Source organism: Agrilus planipennis, unplaced genomic scaffold, assembly GCF_000699045.2.
Source record: "Agrilus planipennis isolate EAB-ADULT unplaced genomic scaffold, Apla_2.0 scaffold81, whole genome shotgun sequence".
In the NCBI taxonomy this organism is placed as follows: Eukaryota; Metazoa; Arthropoda; class Insecta; order Coleoptera; family Buprestidae; genus Agrilus; species Agrilus planipennis.
In genome coordinates, this window is record NW_020438902.1 from 1,242,385 (window position 1) to 1,262,392 (window position 20,008).

Consider the following 20,008-nt stretch of genomic DNA (forward strand, 5'->3'; position numbering starts at 1 on the left):
CTTTGGGTTTGTTAAAACATCTAAACTGGATTGAATGTGCACAGTTTTTAAAATTAGTAGGTATCTTTCTCTTTTACACACTTTAATCGAATTGCAGATCGTTTTTACTTAACTTTTGAAGGTCAATGACTGGTTTGATGTATTGAATGTGAGAGTACCTGCTATCGATAGCAGAGATCGCAAAAAAGCTTACGGCCTAGCTCTGGAGCTCCAAAACAACATAATTGATGATATGAGTTCAAATATACAGAAGATCAGGGTTAAAAGAAAAGCACATTTACTACCATTTCAAAAAGGTACAATAATACCTACAAGCAGTAAAATTGAAAATACATATGTATTAAATTTTAGGCATTATCATGACAAATACAGCAATTAAATTACTCTTTGAGGATATTCAGAGGAGATTTAGCATGCAGTACCTCCTAACATACAGACTAAATCAAGATGTGTTGGTGTTATGCGATCAAAAGGAGGGCTCTATGACCATCCAGATGCCTTAGAATTTAAATACAGGCTTAGGTCTTACATTCTGGGTCGAAATGAAGGATCATTTTCAGACTTTGAGAATGTTAGAAATGACGATACAGCAAGTATGAATATTGATGAAATTAATCTATGTGGGGCTATCTTTTCTTTAGTTGGAGTAAATGAGGATTGTGAAACACCTTTAAATAATCTTGAGATAGAATTAAGTGATGTTCAATATGATGGCCTAGAACATCTAGCAGGTTATATTTGCCATAAAGTTAACCAAAATGATACTTCGAGAATGGTCTCTCAAGATTACACATGGACGTCTCATCTTAGTGAAGGAGGGTTATGCAAGCCATCTGAAGAATTCATGGCCCACATGCAAGAATTAGAAAAAATATTTCAGTCTGTCAATTCTGACACTTTATTAATAACAAAAAATTTTTTACAAAATCTGCAACACCAGTGCTGCTGTACCTTGTTCTGAGGATTGTAAAGGACTCTTTTTTCGGTCACGGATGTATTTTAGAATTAGGGCATTGAATGAAAGTTTACAAAATTCAACGAACTCAAAAAAAAGAAAAATTTCAAAAATCATAAATTAAGTTTTACTTTAAAAATTAATATACGACTTCAACAAAGTTATTTGAAAAGTTAACCTACAATACACTAAACATTTTCGTACATAAAAATAACATAACCCCTAGAAGGAGATTTATTTTCATCATCATATTTGAAGATGGAGGGCATTATAAATGTAAGTTAACAAGGGTAATAGACCACAGACTGTAGGATATTATTTATGACTGATGCGTACCTCAGTAACGTGGTCTGGACCGGATTAAAATTATTGCAAGTATCGTATATGCTAACTATTCGAAATCCAAGAGATCTCTTGCAATGCGTTGTAATAAAAGGTTATAAAGATAGAACAGGTACTTTAAAAGTCAATCTATCATTTGTCTGAGGTAACTATGCCTCAATTTTTAAACACATCTCAACTTAGGGATTGGAATTTGCCAATAACATTTACAATGTACAGTGTATGCAAACGATATGATGTAAGGAACTTTTGGAGAAAATAAATGTTTCTAGACCTAACTGTTTCGGCTGTGCATTAATATTTCAAATTTGAAATCAGCTTTGCCCTCTTATAGATTGAATTTTTAAAAGCACTTTCTGTGTCAATTCTGTTACTGTATAAGGAATCTTACTAAATATATTCTAGATTTTAATATTGTATCAAAATCTGTTTTATACTCAACCTGTTTAGGGATGCTATTTTAAAAAATAATTTTATAATATGAATAACAAAATACTGCTCTTCTTCATAGAAGGAACATATACTTCTTCACAGCAACATATATGATTATGGCATGAAGAGACTTCTGAACTTCAATGTTTAATATACCTTTTTGTATGTGGAAAAAATACCTAACTAAAATATAAATCAAAGGAATGGTATAATAGAAATAAAAATAATTCACTTGTTTAAACTCTGAATATGTATTAAATTACTTTCTATTATAATTGATTTTTGAAGAAATTATATTTTAGTTTGTTTATTGTTATTTTGAATGAATTGTATTAAGTAGATATATGTTGTTAGATTTTAAATTCTTATAATATTATTTTAAATGAATTGTCTTCATTTAGGTTTGTTTTCTACTGAATTATCCATGTTTAAGTTTGTATTTTGTGCATTCTGTTTAATTTTAATACCAGCCCCAAAATAGGCTTTCTGCCCATTGGAATATGGTTAAATAAATTTATAAATAAATAAAACTGCTATATTTTTGACTTAAAAATTTGTATTTTATTTGGGTTCAAACGCTACCTACACCTCCCAGTTTTACTGATATGCAGTGTATTATTAATAATAGCTTTTCTATTTTTCTTTCTGTATATATTTTCCTTCTTGATCTAGTTTCATAATTAACTTTTCCTAACTAAAACTTTTGTATAAAGATAAAAAATAAATGTGTTTACTAAAACTAAAGTGATATTATTTACAACGTATTTTCTATTAATTTATCATTTTTAGGATTTTGTTAATATTTGTATTACATATTATAAAATGAATTTTCAATTTTACCGAGTCGTAAAAGTCAATTTTTCGTTAAACTGAAAGAAAAGCGGGTGTAATATAATGCAATGTTAGGAATATTTACGTGCATTTCCATCAGTCATTTAAAATATGCTCACGCGGTGACGTCACTGCGCGAACCGGACGATTTTGGAACGGCTAGATATCATACCTTGCTTTATTGTACCATGGAGCCGGATAACATTGATGAACGTCAGGAAACTTTGAATATCCCACCTAGACTTCATAGAAGTAGTAACAATCAGGAAACTTCACCTAGACCTTCTACAAGTGTACAACCAATTTCTTGTGATCCTATTATATTTACACCGGAAGCAGTACGGCCATTATCGAAAGCTCCTCCAAGGAAGTCTAATAAAGGAACATGATTGAAACGGACTACAGCTAAATAAGTTAAGAAAAGATTGGACGGCAGAAAAGGTAAAAAAAAATACATCAAAAGCAAAAAAAAATAATACCCATTAGGAAACTTCATTCGTAGGAGAGAAATGCTGCTGTATTGTTTGTTTAACACCATATTTAGAATGCAGATCCGAAAAAAAGTGAATTCAATGCATCTGTTGTAAGCAATGGGCTCCCGAAGAGTACATAAAAGGTGTTTTCAGCTATGTTTGCCACAATTGCTACTCAGATTGATCCTTACGTCAATTTTTTATTTGATTGAGGAAATGCATCATTTTAGTTTATTCTCAAATGATTTTCACTTAGTTTTTTTATTACGCTGTGACTCTCAAAATCGACTGTCCCGGGAATTACCCAACTACGCTAATTATTTATTATTCGTCAAAGACGAATTAGCCTACAATAATATTAAATAAAACGTATTGTAATATTATATTTCGTATTATATGCATGCGTTTCAACTGACCTCAATCACTGTTTCAACCGCCCCTGGCATGGGGAGGGTTATAACAAATGATTTTTTTTTTTAATTTTGTATACTAAATAACACACAAGGAATTAAAATGGTAGTGCTCTTTCGTAGTTAGAAATGCGCTCTTTAATTTGACATATCATCATCATCGCTCAGTTTATAAACAATAAAAGCCAAAAGGTTTCAACCATACCTAGTCTACCCTATAGCCGAAAATCTTTGAAAATAGTTAAATAAACTTAAAGCGGAATGTTTACGTCACAATATTACTAGTGTAGCTGTTTAAAAAATGATTATAAAATATTTTTCTAAAGAGTTCCTTCCGAAGAAGTGCGCGCACCGAAGAAGTGCGCGCAATGCTAACGTTTATATAGGGTGTCCCAGTTATAATAATTAATATTTATATCACAGATTCCCACGGACATTTGGAACATAAAATGTTATAACACTTTTGACTTTTGAAACAAAATAAAAAAATATAAAATTATAACAGTTTTGCTGATCGTACAAAAATTCACCTTCAGTAGGTCGGAATGAGCTGCTTTTTGGGGTTATGTTATTGTTTATGTTATCTCGCGTTAAGGAGGTCCATTAGATGATTGAACATGTTAGAAAAACTACGCACCTATCACAATCGAAAATCCCATGATCGCAAACTGAAGTAGACCTAATGTACCCCATGACGTGGAGTATTATGTTATTTTAAATAGAAAAGAAATTTTAACGACTACGGAGTAGTTAGGAGCGGTGCACAAACAACTCTTACCACCCAGCGTTTGGTAAAGGTTTGTAACATAACGTACCTACTAGTGTACAGTAATGATATTACATACATAATGTGTCTGGATCAATAATACATAATGTGTCTGGAACAATCACTTACATAGATTGACCCTGACGAAGGGCCTGTAGGCTTAGTTTCTAATTAGTTTTTAACACAGTATAAATAATAGTTTTTTTTTACTTTCAAGTCAGTCTAAGTTTTATTCAAAAAGTCTGTGAAACGTTTTGTTAGTTGTAAATTTTGTAATATTGTGTTTGTCAAGTGACAATAATAAATTAGTTTTTTTAAACCAATCTACGAATCTATCTTTTAACTGTACGAAAACAAATCTATGTGTTAGGGTTGTAAAAGTTGAGAGAAGATGCAGACCTACTTTGACCATTCACATGTGTTAAACGTTTGTTTTGTCTGCAATAAATCAACCCTATAGGACTCATTTATTGTATAGAAACCCTTATAGCTTACAGGACGCTTTAGTGAAATGTAAGGAATTAGATAATCTTAATCAAAATGCCGCCATGTATCAACAGATGCAGACAATTCAGTCAGGACTTAATAAAACCCCTATTAACATTAATATAAATAAGAATAAAACTNAGAATTCAATCAGGATTTAATAAAACCCCTACTAACATTAATATAAATAAGAATAAGACTAATCCTATCAATAATTATCAATCACCTTTGTTAAGAAAACCATTATTTACACAACATACACATATACAACAACGACCTATGCAAACTTTCCCTTCTGTAAATCATAATACACCACAGAAACCATTTATTGCACCTAAACCACACCCTCAATTTATTCAACCACCTAGGCAAAATAATCATCAAAACTTTCATCAAAGATTACAAAACTTCGTACAAAAACCCCACACCTTTCAAAAAAGTCCTTTACACAGTAATGACGTAAAAATAAGAACTGTAACTTCACAAAGACGAGCCCATAATTATTTTCAATTTAACCCCATCAAAAACAACACATTATTTCCGAAGAACTAACCAACACAGAAGAGGACAGTTTCTATGTTTATGATGAAGAAGGTAATGCATATATTCCTGTAGATAGGGTAGAACAGCAGGAATATGAGGTAGAAAAATACGTCGAAGAGGAGAATCAAGATGTAACTGGAGATGAAAATTTTATGACCATAGCCTCAACATCCAAGAACACTTAGATTTAGATAAATTAAATAATCTTTTAGTAAAAACACCCCGTTTGCCTTATATTCAATCTTCAGAACTTGATTGCAAAATTGTAATTGATTCAGGAGCCTCCAAATCTATAATTAATTCTAAATTTTTTCTGAATACATTTTTGAAGATCCGTTTGAAATTAAAACCGTTCATGGAAAAACACTAGGTACACATGGATTAAACATTCCATTATTATTTGAATTTAATGAACCAACTGTAATAGAATTTTTGATATTTGACTTTCACAATACATTTGACGCATTAATTAGTAATACAGATTTAAAGAAAATGAATGCTATTTTAAATTATAATGACTTATCCTTGTCTACACCTTTCACAACAATTAAATTTTATGAGACTAGGGACAAGATAATTAACGCTTACACCCTTAGGAAAATACCTGTTAGTATAGATAATGGTAGGTGTGTAATAAATAATCATGACAAAATATTACCTGGAATTTATGACGTTAATAATGGGCATGCTTTCACTTACTGTCTAAATAACATAACAACAGATGAACCAATTGATGTTGATCCATTAGATAATTATGTATATAGTAAAGATCCACCTATAGAAAATGATAATAATTATTTTAATCCATTGAAAGACCTACGGATGGACCACATGAACGAAGAAGAAAAGGGTAAGATTCTTAAATTGTCTTACGACTAGAGACAAATTTTCCACAAGGAACAAGCCAAACTAACTGCTGTGACATCTATGAAGCACAATATAAGGACAACGGACGACGAACCAATATACAAGAAGTCATTTAGGTATCCTCAGCAATTAAAGGAAGAAATACAGAGGCAGATACAGAAACTTCTGTCAGATATCATAAGACCATAAGACCAAGCATATCACCTTATTCAAGTCCAGTTTGGATAGTCCCGAAGAAAGTGGATACCTCAGGGAAAAAGAAATGGAGGATGGTGATTGACTATCGAGAGCTAAATAAGAAGACAATAGAAGATAAGTACCCGCTGCCTCGCATTGATGATGTACTTGACGCACTAGGAAAATGCTCCTACTATACTACCTTAGATTTAGCTTCCGGATTCCATCAAATTCCTATGAATGACAAGTCAATTAAAAAGACCGCGTTCTCTGTAGAGAATGGACATTATGAATATGTAAGAATGCCATTCGGGTTGAAAAATGCGCCTGCAACGTTCCAGAGAATGATGGATGAAGTCCTTAAGGAGTACTTGTATAAATTCGCATTTGTCTATATGGATGACATCGTCATTTTTTCAAAAAGTTTACACGACCATATTTTACATCTCAAACAAGTTTTTGAGAAGCTTAAGACAGTTAACTTAAAAGTTTCATTATACAAAAGCGAATTCTTAAGAAAAGAAGTTCCTTTCTTAGGTCACATCATCACCACCAACGGAATTAAACCTAACCCTGAAAAGTGTAAGGCTATTAATAATTTCCCAATCCCTAAAAATATTAAAGAATTAAGGTCATTTTTAGGACTTTATCAAGAGTGGAAATAAATGCCATAGAAGATAGTCTGGATGACATAGATCTTGATGAGCTTCTTCACAAGGAATAAATGATTAATAATCCACCTAATTTAGAAGACTATAATTCGGTGTTAGACGAATTAAACGAACATATAAAACAACAATTAGACAAAGACACCAGAAAAAGACAGGAAACACAAAATGACTCATCCCGAACGTTACATTCAGCATACGAAAATCCTACCCCTACTATGCCTATCATAGATCGCCCCCTCCAAACATTTTCCTTACAAATATTCATCAAGATTTCAAATGACACTAAGATAACCACTAACTTAATTAATGGTAGAGTAATGTTAATAATTAATGCTAATCTTAATAACATCTTTCAAAAACTATCTGAAACTCTTGAAGAAAATAAATTAAAAATACCCAATATTATAGGAATACATTTTGACACTCAAATAAAAGAAGATACACAACATCAAATATTCATGATATTGTATAATCATTTCAGAATTAGGAATAATAACGTAAAAATAATTAAAACAACCAATTATCCTAATACATTATCATCCGAAGATACTCTAGAATTAATAAGTGCTTATCACGACATAAACCATAATGGGATAGAAGAAACATACTCTCATTTTAGACAAGAAATTTATTGTAAAAATTTAAAACAAATAACATATTATACTAATAAATGTGAAATTTGCCTTAAATCAAAATATGATCGTAATCCATATAAACCACCATACAAAGGACCAACTGTTTCTAGTAAACCTTTTGAGATAATAGTTCTAGATACTTTCTCAATAGATAATTATCACTTCTTAACCATATTTGATCATTTTTCTAAATATGCACAAGCATATTATCTACAAGATAAAAATCACATTACATATCTAAATAAGCTTACACATTTCATTAACCATCACAACCTTCCCGGAAAAATATTGATAGATCAAGGAACTGAATTCAATAATGTTCACTTCCGAGATTTTTGTAAATTATATCATATTGATTTACAAATGTCAAGCGTCAAGAGTCCAACAGGTATAGCACCCCTTGAAAGATTACATAGCACTCTCAAAGAAAAAATTACAGCCTTAAAATTAGAAGAACCGAATGAAACCATTCCAAATTTATTGATTCAATCAGTTTTTATTTATAACAATTCTATTCAAACCACTACTAAATTACGCCCTTTTGAGATCATTTATGGACCTTATAAAGATATAACAGATACGGAAATCCCCCAATTTAATAAACCTTCAGATTATATTGTTAAAAGAATTAATGAACTAAAATTATTCTATGAGCAAATTAAAGAAAGGTCATTAGAAAAAAATCAAANAATTAATGACAATTCTATTGAAGCATTAGAAATAAAAACTAACGTACAACGAAAGTATCCAAAGCGAAGGATAAAGCGAATAAGAAAAAATATTTCTCTTATAGGTCACGATGAAGCTAACAGCAATCCTAAGCCTGGTACAAGTTGCTTTAACAACCCAAATAATACCAATTAAAAATTCCACCACCTATCTTCAAGAAGAATTGGGACAAGCTCATTCATTTTCCCTAAAAATTAATGACAATTCTATTGAAGCATTAGAAATAAAAACTAACGTACAACGAAAGTATCCAAAGCGAAGGATAAAGCGAATAAGAAAAAATATTTCTCTTATAGGTCACGATGAAGCTAACAGCAATCCTAAGCCTGGTACAAGTTGCTTTAACAACCCAAATAATACCAATTAAAAATTCCACCACCTATCTTCAAGAAGAATTGGGACAAGCTCATTCATTTTCCGATTATCACAGATTCATATATAATATTAATTTAACGCAAATACGTTCTACTTATTTAGATTTATTAGCTAAAACCACCATTCTTAAGTATAATTATAATGATAGTTTAATTGAATCATTAGATAGTATTCTAGGTAATATAGAAGATGCATTAAATAAATTAAGACCACTTAGACATAAGAGAGGATTAATTAACGGTATAGGTAACGCGTTCAAATATCTTTTTGGAACAATGGATAATAATGATTACGATGAAATGAAAACAAACATACTAAGCCTTTTTGATAATCAAAAGAAAATAATTGAAAAACGCGATCAATACTTCTCTCTTGCACATCATATTACTAATAGTTATAAAGAAACTATAGATAAAATACAGCAAAATTTCAATAAATCAATTAACTTAATAAATTCAGAATTAGACATAATAACTAAAGAAAATCAAATAATCAAATTAACTTTAATTGCACAACAACTTTTAAATCAAATACAAACAATTGAAAGGTCACTCACCCGCGAAGAAGTACTAAATGATGAATTAATATCAAACAAACAAATACGTGAAATGATGCAACATTTACAGGAAATTTATAGCAAAAATCAGTTGTTACCTCATTCAGAAGATAATCCAATTATGTACTTAAAATTTAACAAACAAACCATGATACTTACAGAAACAGTAATAATTGGAATAATTAATTTTCCTATAACTTTACCCATCATATATAATTAAAAAAAAATCAAATATTACTAATTCCTTTAAAATTCATAGTCAAATATGAATCCCTTTCCTATTGGTATAAGCAATGTACTAATATAGACCAAAACAACTATTTCTGTAAAGATAAGATTATAACTAAAGTTACTAAAACTTCTGAGAGTCCTAGCATAATCGTTGAGCAGTACCAGGAAACTACTCCCCTTCATAATGGAAGTCTGTTAGTTACCAGCAATCACCGATGGACTATCGATTCAAAATCTTACACGCCTGGATCATACATTATCAATTATGAAGACAAAGTAATAATTAATCAAAACGACTTCACCAAAAAGGATTTAGAGGTATCCAACACCAAAATTACAACGTATCATATGCCGATGCCCGGTTAACACTTTTAACCAAATTTACCGAAGAAGCAGAGGACCTCAACCAACTTCTCAAGAAAATTGAAGATACGCCCATCTACCTCAAAACTACCACTTTTTATAGACACATCTCCATAACAACTATATGTGTAATAATTATTATAACACTTGCAATTTTTACATATTGTAGAAAACCAATCATCAAAAAATGTTATAAATGGAAACAAGGGAAAAAAGCCATTGAGGAACAAGAATTGAAGGACATTGAACCATCAACTCCATTATACCCAAAGATCACGTGAAACGAGACGCTTCAATATAAGGGAGGAGGAGTAATGATATTACATACATAATGTGTCTAGAGCAATTATACATAATGTGTCTGGAACAATCACTTACATAGATTGGCCCTGAAGAAAGGCCTGTAGGCTTAGTTTCTAATTAGTTTATAAATACTTTAACACAGTATAAATAATAGTTTTTTTTTACTTTCAAGTCAGTCTAAGTTTTATTCAAAAAGTCTGTGAAACGTTTTGTTAGTTGTAAGTTTTGTAATATTGTGTTTGTCAAGTGGCAATAATAAATAAGTTTTTTTAAACCAATCTACGAATCTATCTTTTAACTGTACGAAAACAAATAATGTGTTATGGTTGTAAAAGTTGAGACAAGATGCAGACCTACTTTGACCATTCACATGTGTTAAACGTTAGTTTTGTCTGGCATGGCTCATTAACCCTACGAGGGGTAATACAAGGATGTGTCCAGAAGGACCAATTTTGGTTATTTTGTTTTCATTAAATGTAAAAAGCTAAATATTGATATAACCTCGTAGAATTGCACTGCTGGAAGTAACGAGAATAAATACACATAATGTTTCTAACAGGTTGTTCAGTTGTTTGGATTGTTGTGGAATTTACTTGTTTGTTAGTGTTAGTTTATTTATTTAGTGGTCATTTCATAAGACTATTACAATAATGACAATAAGTAGTGTGATAGTGCATTCTAGTAGGGTTCTTATTCAACCATCAGTTGGTGGTGAGTTACATTACCAATGCCTATCGTATAATACGAAATATTCCCGATATCTGGGCCAAAATTCGCAGCAACTGGGTACGCCGCTGTCAGTGTTGCATTGAAGCGAATGGCGAACAATTTCAACATTTTTTATAAAAGGTACGCATTTCTTTTTCACTTTTACCTTTTTTTTACAAGGTGGAAGTGCATTCGGCTTCTTCCCGCTAGGTACTTGTTACATTCACACGCGACGTTAGTCACCTAGATCCAGGCCTGTAATGAAACAAATTGTTGGTTCAAATTTACAAAGTCGTTTTGCGAGCTCAATTGTCACTGGATTGAAAAATTGTATAACCCTTTTTTGTTGTATTTTGTGTCAGGAAGCCATGTTTTTTTTTAATTATTATAAATGGAACTCCCTGTATTTAAGAACACTTTAATAGAAGTATCTATTTACCGAGAAATATTCTCCAGACGATATAAGTAAAATACTTTATTAATATCACGACACTCCTGTAGGAGGACACATCGGATATAGTAGAACTTCTAAAAAAAATTAAACAGTACCACATGTGGCCGAATATGAACAGGCACATCCGCGATTGTATAAAAAAAAATGTGGAAGATGCCAAATGAAAGTTAGCCAATATTCAAAATAATTCTATGGTAATCACAGACACCGCTATTCGACCTATGCAAAAGTGCTTTATCGACATCGTTGGACCCCCTCCTCTAACCGAAGGCGGTAACAACTACATACTGACTTTTCAGAATAATTTAACAAAATATTCAGAGGCAATACACATTCCAGAACAGGAGGCAAAAACCGTGGCTCATCATTTAGCGACTAAGATAATATAATATATAGAATATATAGATTAGACGTTCCACACTGGCGAAATTTACCAAAAAGTTGATCTTTAAATATTTTTAAAAGTTTCCGATAAAACAATATGTAACTAGTTATTTAAAACTTCGATAGATGACGCATTATTGAAGTGACATTTGAATTTTTCCAAGATGGCAGTTTCTTAAAAATCTTAGCGGGAAAGCTGTCAAAAATAAATATTCACAAATATCTTTTATTGATATCAAGCAGTACTATAGAATTTATTTTCATTTTTAATTAAACAAAAGTTTTTGACTATGAATTCTATTCCTACAGGTGTGTTGAATTTTATCATTACCTATTTTAACTTAATTGTAGTCTTTTTGGCAGGTAGACTTGATTTGAAGTTGAGCGTGTTTGTTATATGATTTAACATAAAAACTTGTCGAAAATGTATCCTATATTCTAATGTATTCCAATAAATAATCTAGATTGGGAAAAAATTGACAATATTATCAGCTAGTGTAACATTAATTGGGTTGCCGAAATTAGCCTGACATTGGTATTGTTAGAGCAGTTTGCTATGATATAAGGAATCCTTTTCCACAGGTAGTACCACAAACGAATTAAAGTCTATTAGCAGGCGAGAACTGATAAATATTTACAAGAATGACACGTCATCTGATAAATTTCATTACCTAGTAAAGAAAGTTTCAGAAATTTTACGTATTAATGAGTTAGACACTACATAAAAAAAAAAGCGAAATGGAAAGCTGTTTCTAGGACTCAAACTGAATTTGAACGCAAACACAAAAGTTGGATGGATTGCACAGTTGATTTATTAGTGCCGATAAAACGAAAAAAATTAGGGGCACTAGAAAAAAATTCGAAGATTGTAGTGAAAGATACAAAAGAAGGAAAACGGAAACATTAAGAATAGAAACCGAAAGTAATATGTTATTATATGCAGCTCAAAAGAAATGTAGAGCAGAAGGAATGATCGACAGGAGTAAAATGTTAAAAAATCAGGTAGATACTAGAGAGAAAACGTTAAAATTAGCTATTCCAAGTGCAAACACACCGGAAAATAAAATTGGCGACGATAAAGCATTATCAATGCTCATAAGCGCAAATTTGTCCAAATTTCAATACAACACTATAAGAAGTACAGCCAGTGAAGAAGGTCATAATGTATATTCGAATTACGAAGCAGTAACTAGAGCTAAACAAAGATGCTATCCTGAAAACATTTCCGTAACTGAAATTAATGCTGAAGTGCCGTTACAAGATTTATTGAATCACACGATGATTGTCCTTAGAAGAAATTATTTTAACTTTGGACGATAGTGTAGACTCCATTGTTTTAATAAGCAAATGCGGTTTTGACGGGTCTTCTGGACAATCTCAATATAAACAAAGTTTCGAACTATCAGCAAATGATGACTAGCATTTTTGTAACATCACTTGTACCTATTAAATTAATTTCTGGAGATCTCTTCCGAATGTGCCCGATGTACAGCAACGGCGCATTACGATATTGAAGAAATAAAAGCTCAAAAAATTCTTATAAGAGAGCTGATAGGATCGAAAGGCTTCTCTCGATATTTTGATATCGAAACAAAGTTTCAACAACATGCAACTATTCTATCTCAGATTATTTATCATTTTCAAGCTAGCATTCATAACTTAATTAATGCAGTAACGGTAGCACGGTTGGGACAAGTACATCCTTTTATCCTAAATCCTACGCAGTTTATGTCAGAAATCTTCCTCCTGGACTCAACTATCCCTTCTTATTTCTACGGAAAACTTTCATTTATTGCTGAACATCGCAAAGTTGGAAATCATCACCATAAATGGAAACCTCATAATAGCAGTTAGGATTCCCTTAGTAAAAGAAAGAATTTACAGTCTACAAATTACACCCGCTACTTACAAAGTCCAATATATCTACACGATTTATTTTCATCGAACCAACTATACCGTATCTTGTCATAGATAAGACTCAACATCTTTTTGTGCAATTTAGTGAAAGTGAATTCGCTCAGTGTAAAGTGTCAAAGTACGAAAGTCTTTGTCAACAAAATCAGCCAATTCAACTAATTTTAAATTCTGATGTGTGTGAAATCAAGCTGTACAGTAATAGATTAAAAAGTTTCAAATCGTGCAATTATAAAAGTATCAAGCTTAAACATAATATCTGGAATCCTTTAAATTGTAACTGTTCCGCATATGGTACATAAGGAAAGTCCGGGAGACTTGCTCAGGTGGGAGAATTGAACCATCTTTGAAAACTCAATTTAAATTTCGCGCTAATGAAACGTCAAGACGGTCATTGGTAGAGCGTAGGAGGCCGGTAATAACCAGTACGCCACCACTTTTAACAATGGCTGGTGTTAATTGATGAACGTAACTCGGTGTGGAATTGAGTTGTTATCAATTGCTTATAACTCCAGTTAAGTGATTATAGGTAGTTTAAAGGTTGAAAATTGATACGGATAAAAAATAACGCACTATTTCTTCACGAACAATAACACTTCAAGGGATTACTGAGAGTTCGAACTTGCCGGACCATCATAAAAATGGTTAGTGAAGGTCCTCGACAAAAATTACCTGCGGGTGAATGGTGAGGCTATTTTGAACGTTTGAAAAGTTTTGAAAAAAGATTCATTAAACTGAACAGCTGGTTTGGTTGGATTTCATGTTCGGAAAGGTGTTTTTGTTACGGCCGAGTAAACCTTACTAATTTATGTAGTTTTTGATTGCGGTCGCGTTGTTGAGGTATGTACTGTGTGTTATTACTATTGTACTGCCTAATTATTGCAGTTTGACGTGTGCTTTTGCTAAGACCGATTGTTTTTTCTGTGAGTAAAATTTAATGTCAAAATAGTGTATGCGAGAGTCTTTCACCATGGCGTGTGTGGGAGATATGCTCAGTGGTTCATGTCTCCCTCTATAGTGTTTGTATGAGGATATTTGGGGTTTTATTTATTGATGTAGAAATTTAAAAATTTTTGACTAAATTTAAAAATAATTCGGAAACCTAAATACGCGTGTCCTATTTGTATTTTGCTTGTTTCTTTTAATGTTTAATTTTATTCTTTCTCACAGGTTAATTGCATGAAAAATGCCTTTGCATCTTTAAGAAAAACATCTATTATCTATGGAACCGATAGACGATACTGTGACAGTTCGATGGCCTGTCCATCCGCAGTCCCTGCCCTTTAATGGCACCTTTGAGGTCATTCTTCGTGCGTAAGACCGAAACGTCGTGGCCAGTGTTGTAAAAATGTGTTTTGTTTGACCTCTAAGACACCTTTGAGGTCTTTCTTCAGCTGAAGAAGTTTATAAGAGCCTCCGGATTGTCCTCATAGTGGGCGGAGCCTATTCGATTTTGAGTTTCGCGCGCGTTTGAAGGTCAATGCTGAAGAAGTAGACGACACAGACGCCATTCTTCGTCCACCACCACCGCCCCTTTTTAGAATGCGGTTTAATTTTTGTCACTTAAATTAGAGGAGTTGCAGCACGCCATAATAATGTTTACTCAACGTTGTTGAAATTTGGCCTATTGAATACTTTGTGACGTAATTGAACTTTGGTCATTTGAATTTTTGTGTAGATAAGAGGATACGTCACAAAACAGGACTGAACCTGCATAGATGTACTGAGAGTTTAAGTTTTATTGATAAATAATGAACCACATTAAACGAAGAAGTAATTTTATTTGTATATGTAGTAATATGTACGAGTAGTTACACAGGTTACATTAAAGTCGTTGTATTTACAGGTTTATTTGTCTTCATCATCATCATTGTTCCATGCAAACAAAATCGATTTTTTTCCCAACATTTTATAATTTTCGTAATAGCCGATGGAACTTAAGCCTTCAACCATACGTATTGAATCTTCAGTTTCGTTATTAACATAGATAATAAATTTCGTTTTTTCTTTTTCTTCTTCATATGTATGTTGTTGCCTCATTACAGAACATATTCTGTTTATTTCTGCTATAGCTTCTCGTAAATTTCCACCGCTTAATATTATTGTAAACAACATCTTAAATAACAATTAATAAATTTCATTTTTTCTTTTCCTTCTTCATATGTATGTTGTTGCCTCATTACAGAACATATTCTGTTTATTTCTGCTGTAGCTTCTCGTAAATTTCCACCGCTTAATATTATTGTAAATAAGTGATTTCTTTTAAAAATAAAACATTATTGTTAGTAAAATTATAAATAATAAACTTTTACAAACAAAAGTAGTAATTAATGTGTTTGTAATTACGTAGAATATTTAAAACATCTAACGATTATAAATAACATCTTAAATAATATATAAAATACTTAAAACTATGCTAATTTCTTTTAAAAATAAAACATTATTGTTAGTAAAATTATAAATAATAAACTTTTACAAACAAAAGTAGTAATTAATGTGTTTGTAATTACGTAGAATATTTAAAACAGTCTATTTTAAACGTTATTTATATCCCCATGGATACGTATCCGTTGTTAAAGTATTTATTATTCTCTTGTCATCATATGGGCTAAGTGCGACCTTTCTTTGTTTGACTGTATAGACGTTATGTTTTTTAGAAATAATTAAATTTTGATTGGCCTCTATGATTTGATTATAGAATAAACATTTATAATAATCATCAAAAGTGATTCCTCTAATTGTTGCCTTTGTTATTCCTTTAATTTTCTTCGTAATATCTGTATTATTATTTTCTTTGTTAAAAAGTCTGATTGCATACATTTTCGATCTGAGTCCAATGAATTCAGAAAAGATTTTACCATTGTTTTCATCTTTCATTAAACCCATTACTTTTTTATTCGTTAAAGGTATATTGTATTCATTATCTTGTGAAAAGTCTGATGTATCAAATTTATGTAAATCACATTTTATGTGATGGTATATATCATCGACAAAGAATTGATATATGAGTGAATCTGTATCAGTATAGAGAAGTTTAGCAGAATTAGAAAATTTATTTTGAATGTAATTATAATGAAAGTCATACAGTACAGTTTTCGAAATGTCAAGAATACAAAATCCTACGTAAATTGGTTTATTAAATTTAATATTTAATCGTTCCATCTCTATTATAATCATATTTTCGTTAAATATAATACAACTATGGAAATTTGGTTTGGAAATGTAAAAATTAGCACCATATCTTCCTGACCATTTCGTTACTAATTTAACGTCTTTATATTTTCGTACGTTTTCCATTGTTTTACCAAATACTGAATTATTCATGAGTTTGTAAAAGTTTTTTCGAATTCATTTTTACTAGCTTTCCGTAAATTGGTATTTAAATAAACAATTTTTTTAACTACGGAGACTGTTTAAACTTCAGTACTCTATGAATGTTTTCAAGTTTAATACCTAAGCTTAATCCTTGTCTTAAATTTTTATAGTGAACGATATATTTTTTCTTATCAAAAGTGTTGTTAACAGTTTAGGTGTCTTTGTAGGTTTTAGTTCAGTTTAAGTGTAGGTGGGACTAAATGTTCAGGAAGTAACGATAAATCTTTGTGTGTTTTGTGTAATGCATCTGAATAATGTATATCGACCTCAAATATGTAACCGTATTCATTATTATTATTAATGTCATCAATATTAATTGAGTAAATGTCATATACCCATTCAAACTTTCCTTTAGGCAGTGGAAAACTCATTGCATAACCATACAAATTGTTTTCGTCGTAATACATTAAATATGATGTAGGTTCGTTAGAATTAAATTCATCTACCATATACTTGTTTGCTTTTCCGTAGCGATTACAACATTGCGATATTCCCCCTCTTATACCTCGTTCTATAAAAATTATCATATCTATATCGGTTAATAGTTCTAATTCAATTTCTGTTATTTTTAACATACTATCAAAAGCAAGACTTGGCGCAGTACAATAATGTAAACTATCTAATTTATATGTTGTCCAACATGTTGATCTAAAATTTTCAAATATATCAGCAAGCAATAGCACATCTGTTTTTAGATAGAATTCTGCATACTCCTGCAAATTATTAATTTTAAATGTCTTCCACACATTACATGCATGATTGTATTCCGTTTGAGAAATGTCACAATCATAAATTGAACTGTAAAAACTTCCTCGAGGTGGTAATTCGATATCTTGTAATTTTTCCCAACAGTCTAGATATTCATACGGAAAAACTCCCTTACGCTGAACTAATTCAAATTCTTCATCATTTTAGTAATACTTCCTTGTGATAATTTTTTGTTTCTTTTCTATCAATTTTGTGAATGAAATATACTTCTCTTTATTGACCGGCAATATAGACATATTACCTTTTATTTCTACGCTTAAAGCTTTAATTATGAAATGACTGTCATATCCGGATAAATTGTGAAAAATTACAGGTATTTGTATGATCATTCTTATTATTCAAGTTACAAATTGAATGCGCTGGACCTCTATAATTTGCTGTTAAATGACAGTGATCCTTTACTTTAACATTTTCACTACTAAATGGTTTACAACAAATATGACAATATCTAACAGTAAGATGTTGATTTTCTTGTTCATATGATAATTATTTAATTGGAATAATGTTTGAAAAGATATTTTTAAATTCGAAAGCTAAAGTTTCAAATTCCTTAACGAACCATGTAATACAATCCTTCCCTGTGTATAACTTAAATTTAGAAAGAGAATCATCATAATAACACTTTAGATAATATGCAATACTGAAAGGCTCATGTTTCTGATACTTTTGCATTTTACTTGTACATTTTAAGTCATTGTGTTTAACTAGTATACTTTAAACAAATTTTTAAATTTTAAATACTTTTCGTTATCTTTTGGTAAAGTGATTTTTGTCTTGTTTAGATTTTCACAATCAATTAAATGTGATTCTAAAGTTTGCTTTGATGTAAAGTTGTTTGTGTAGCAGTCGTGAAAGGTAATTAATTAATGCAAAATGAAATGTTCTATTTAATTCAACATTTGTTTCATTAAACTCAGTATAGGAATGTGAAAAATTATTTTTATCATCAATATCGCAATTTAAATTATCACACGGAATCATTAATAAGTTAATATGAGGTGTAAAATCGGTTTTACTCAAACAAATGGGTACAATACTACTTTTATCAAGTGTGAAAACATTAATGGATAAATTGTTAATTTTTTCAAATTTATTTATATCCTTCAATTGAATTGGAAAATTAATTCCTTCATACTTAAGGATTCTACTAATGTGTGGATATGATGTTGTTCTATTTGGATTTTTATTGAATGGTGAAGGACGTAGTGCAGCTACAACTGACCATAGAAAACAAAATTTATCGTTATTTTGAATATTGATAACTGATTTTGAATTTTTAATAAATGAAGGCATTTCTACATATGTTGAAATACCTACGTTAATTGGAGCATAATTATTAATATTTATTTTAAGTTGAATTATTTCGTAAAGGGCCCATCCTGACTACCGTTCCTGAAATTCCCCTAGTTTAGTTAATATTTTGTTTTTAATGTTTTCATTGTACCAATCTTTTAAATTTGAATTGTGATCTATAACACGATTTCTAGTTCTAAAGTGTTTAATTTCAGTCTCACCATTTTCAGATATTATAAAATTGCCGTAAAAGATTGCATTTACCTTTAAAGTAGACTGTTTTAAATAATTTTTAATTTTTAAAGCGAAACTTTTGTAGGCTGCATTTAAAAATTTAATCGGTTCCTTAATTTTATAATTTACAATGCTACCAGTTCTAATTCTTCCTCTAAAACATGAATCTAGGTCTACCCATTGTATATTTCTATTTTTAGTTTTTTTTGATTTATTCACATTTGAATCAAGTTCATATTTAAATTTATTCTTATAAAACTTTAACATTGCCAAATTTGTTTCTAACTGAAGCTTATTTCTAATATTATCTTTCTGTTTTATAAGTTTTTTTACTAACCGAATATTTTTATTTAAAAGTTTAATGAATTTCGTATATTCATCCTTAGTTTTAATTAATGTACCAACTTTTTCTATTTTCTTAATAAAATTCTTAAGTATAATATNTGGATATGATGTTGTTCTATTTGGATTTTTATTGAACGGTGAAGGATGTAGTGCAGCTACAACTGACCATAGAAAACAAAATTTATCGTTATTTTGAATATTGATAACTGATTTTGAATTTTTAATAAATGAAGGCATTTCTACATATGTTGAAATACCTACGTTAATTGGAGCATAATTATTAATATTTATTTTAAGTTGTATTATTTCGTAAAGGGCCCATCCTGACTCCCGTTCTTGAAATCCTTCTAGTTTTGTTAATATTTTGTTTTTAATGTTTTCATTGTAC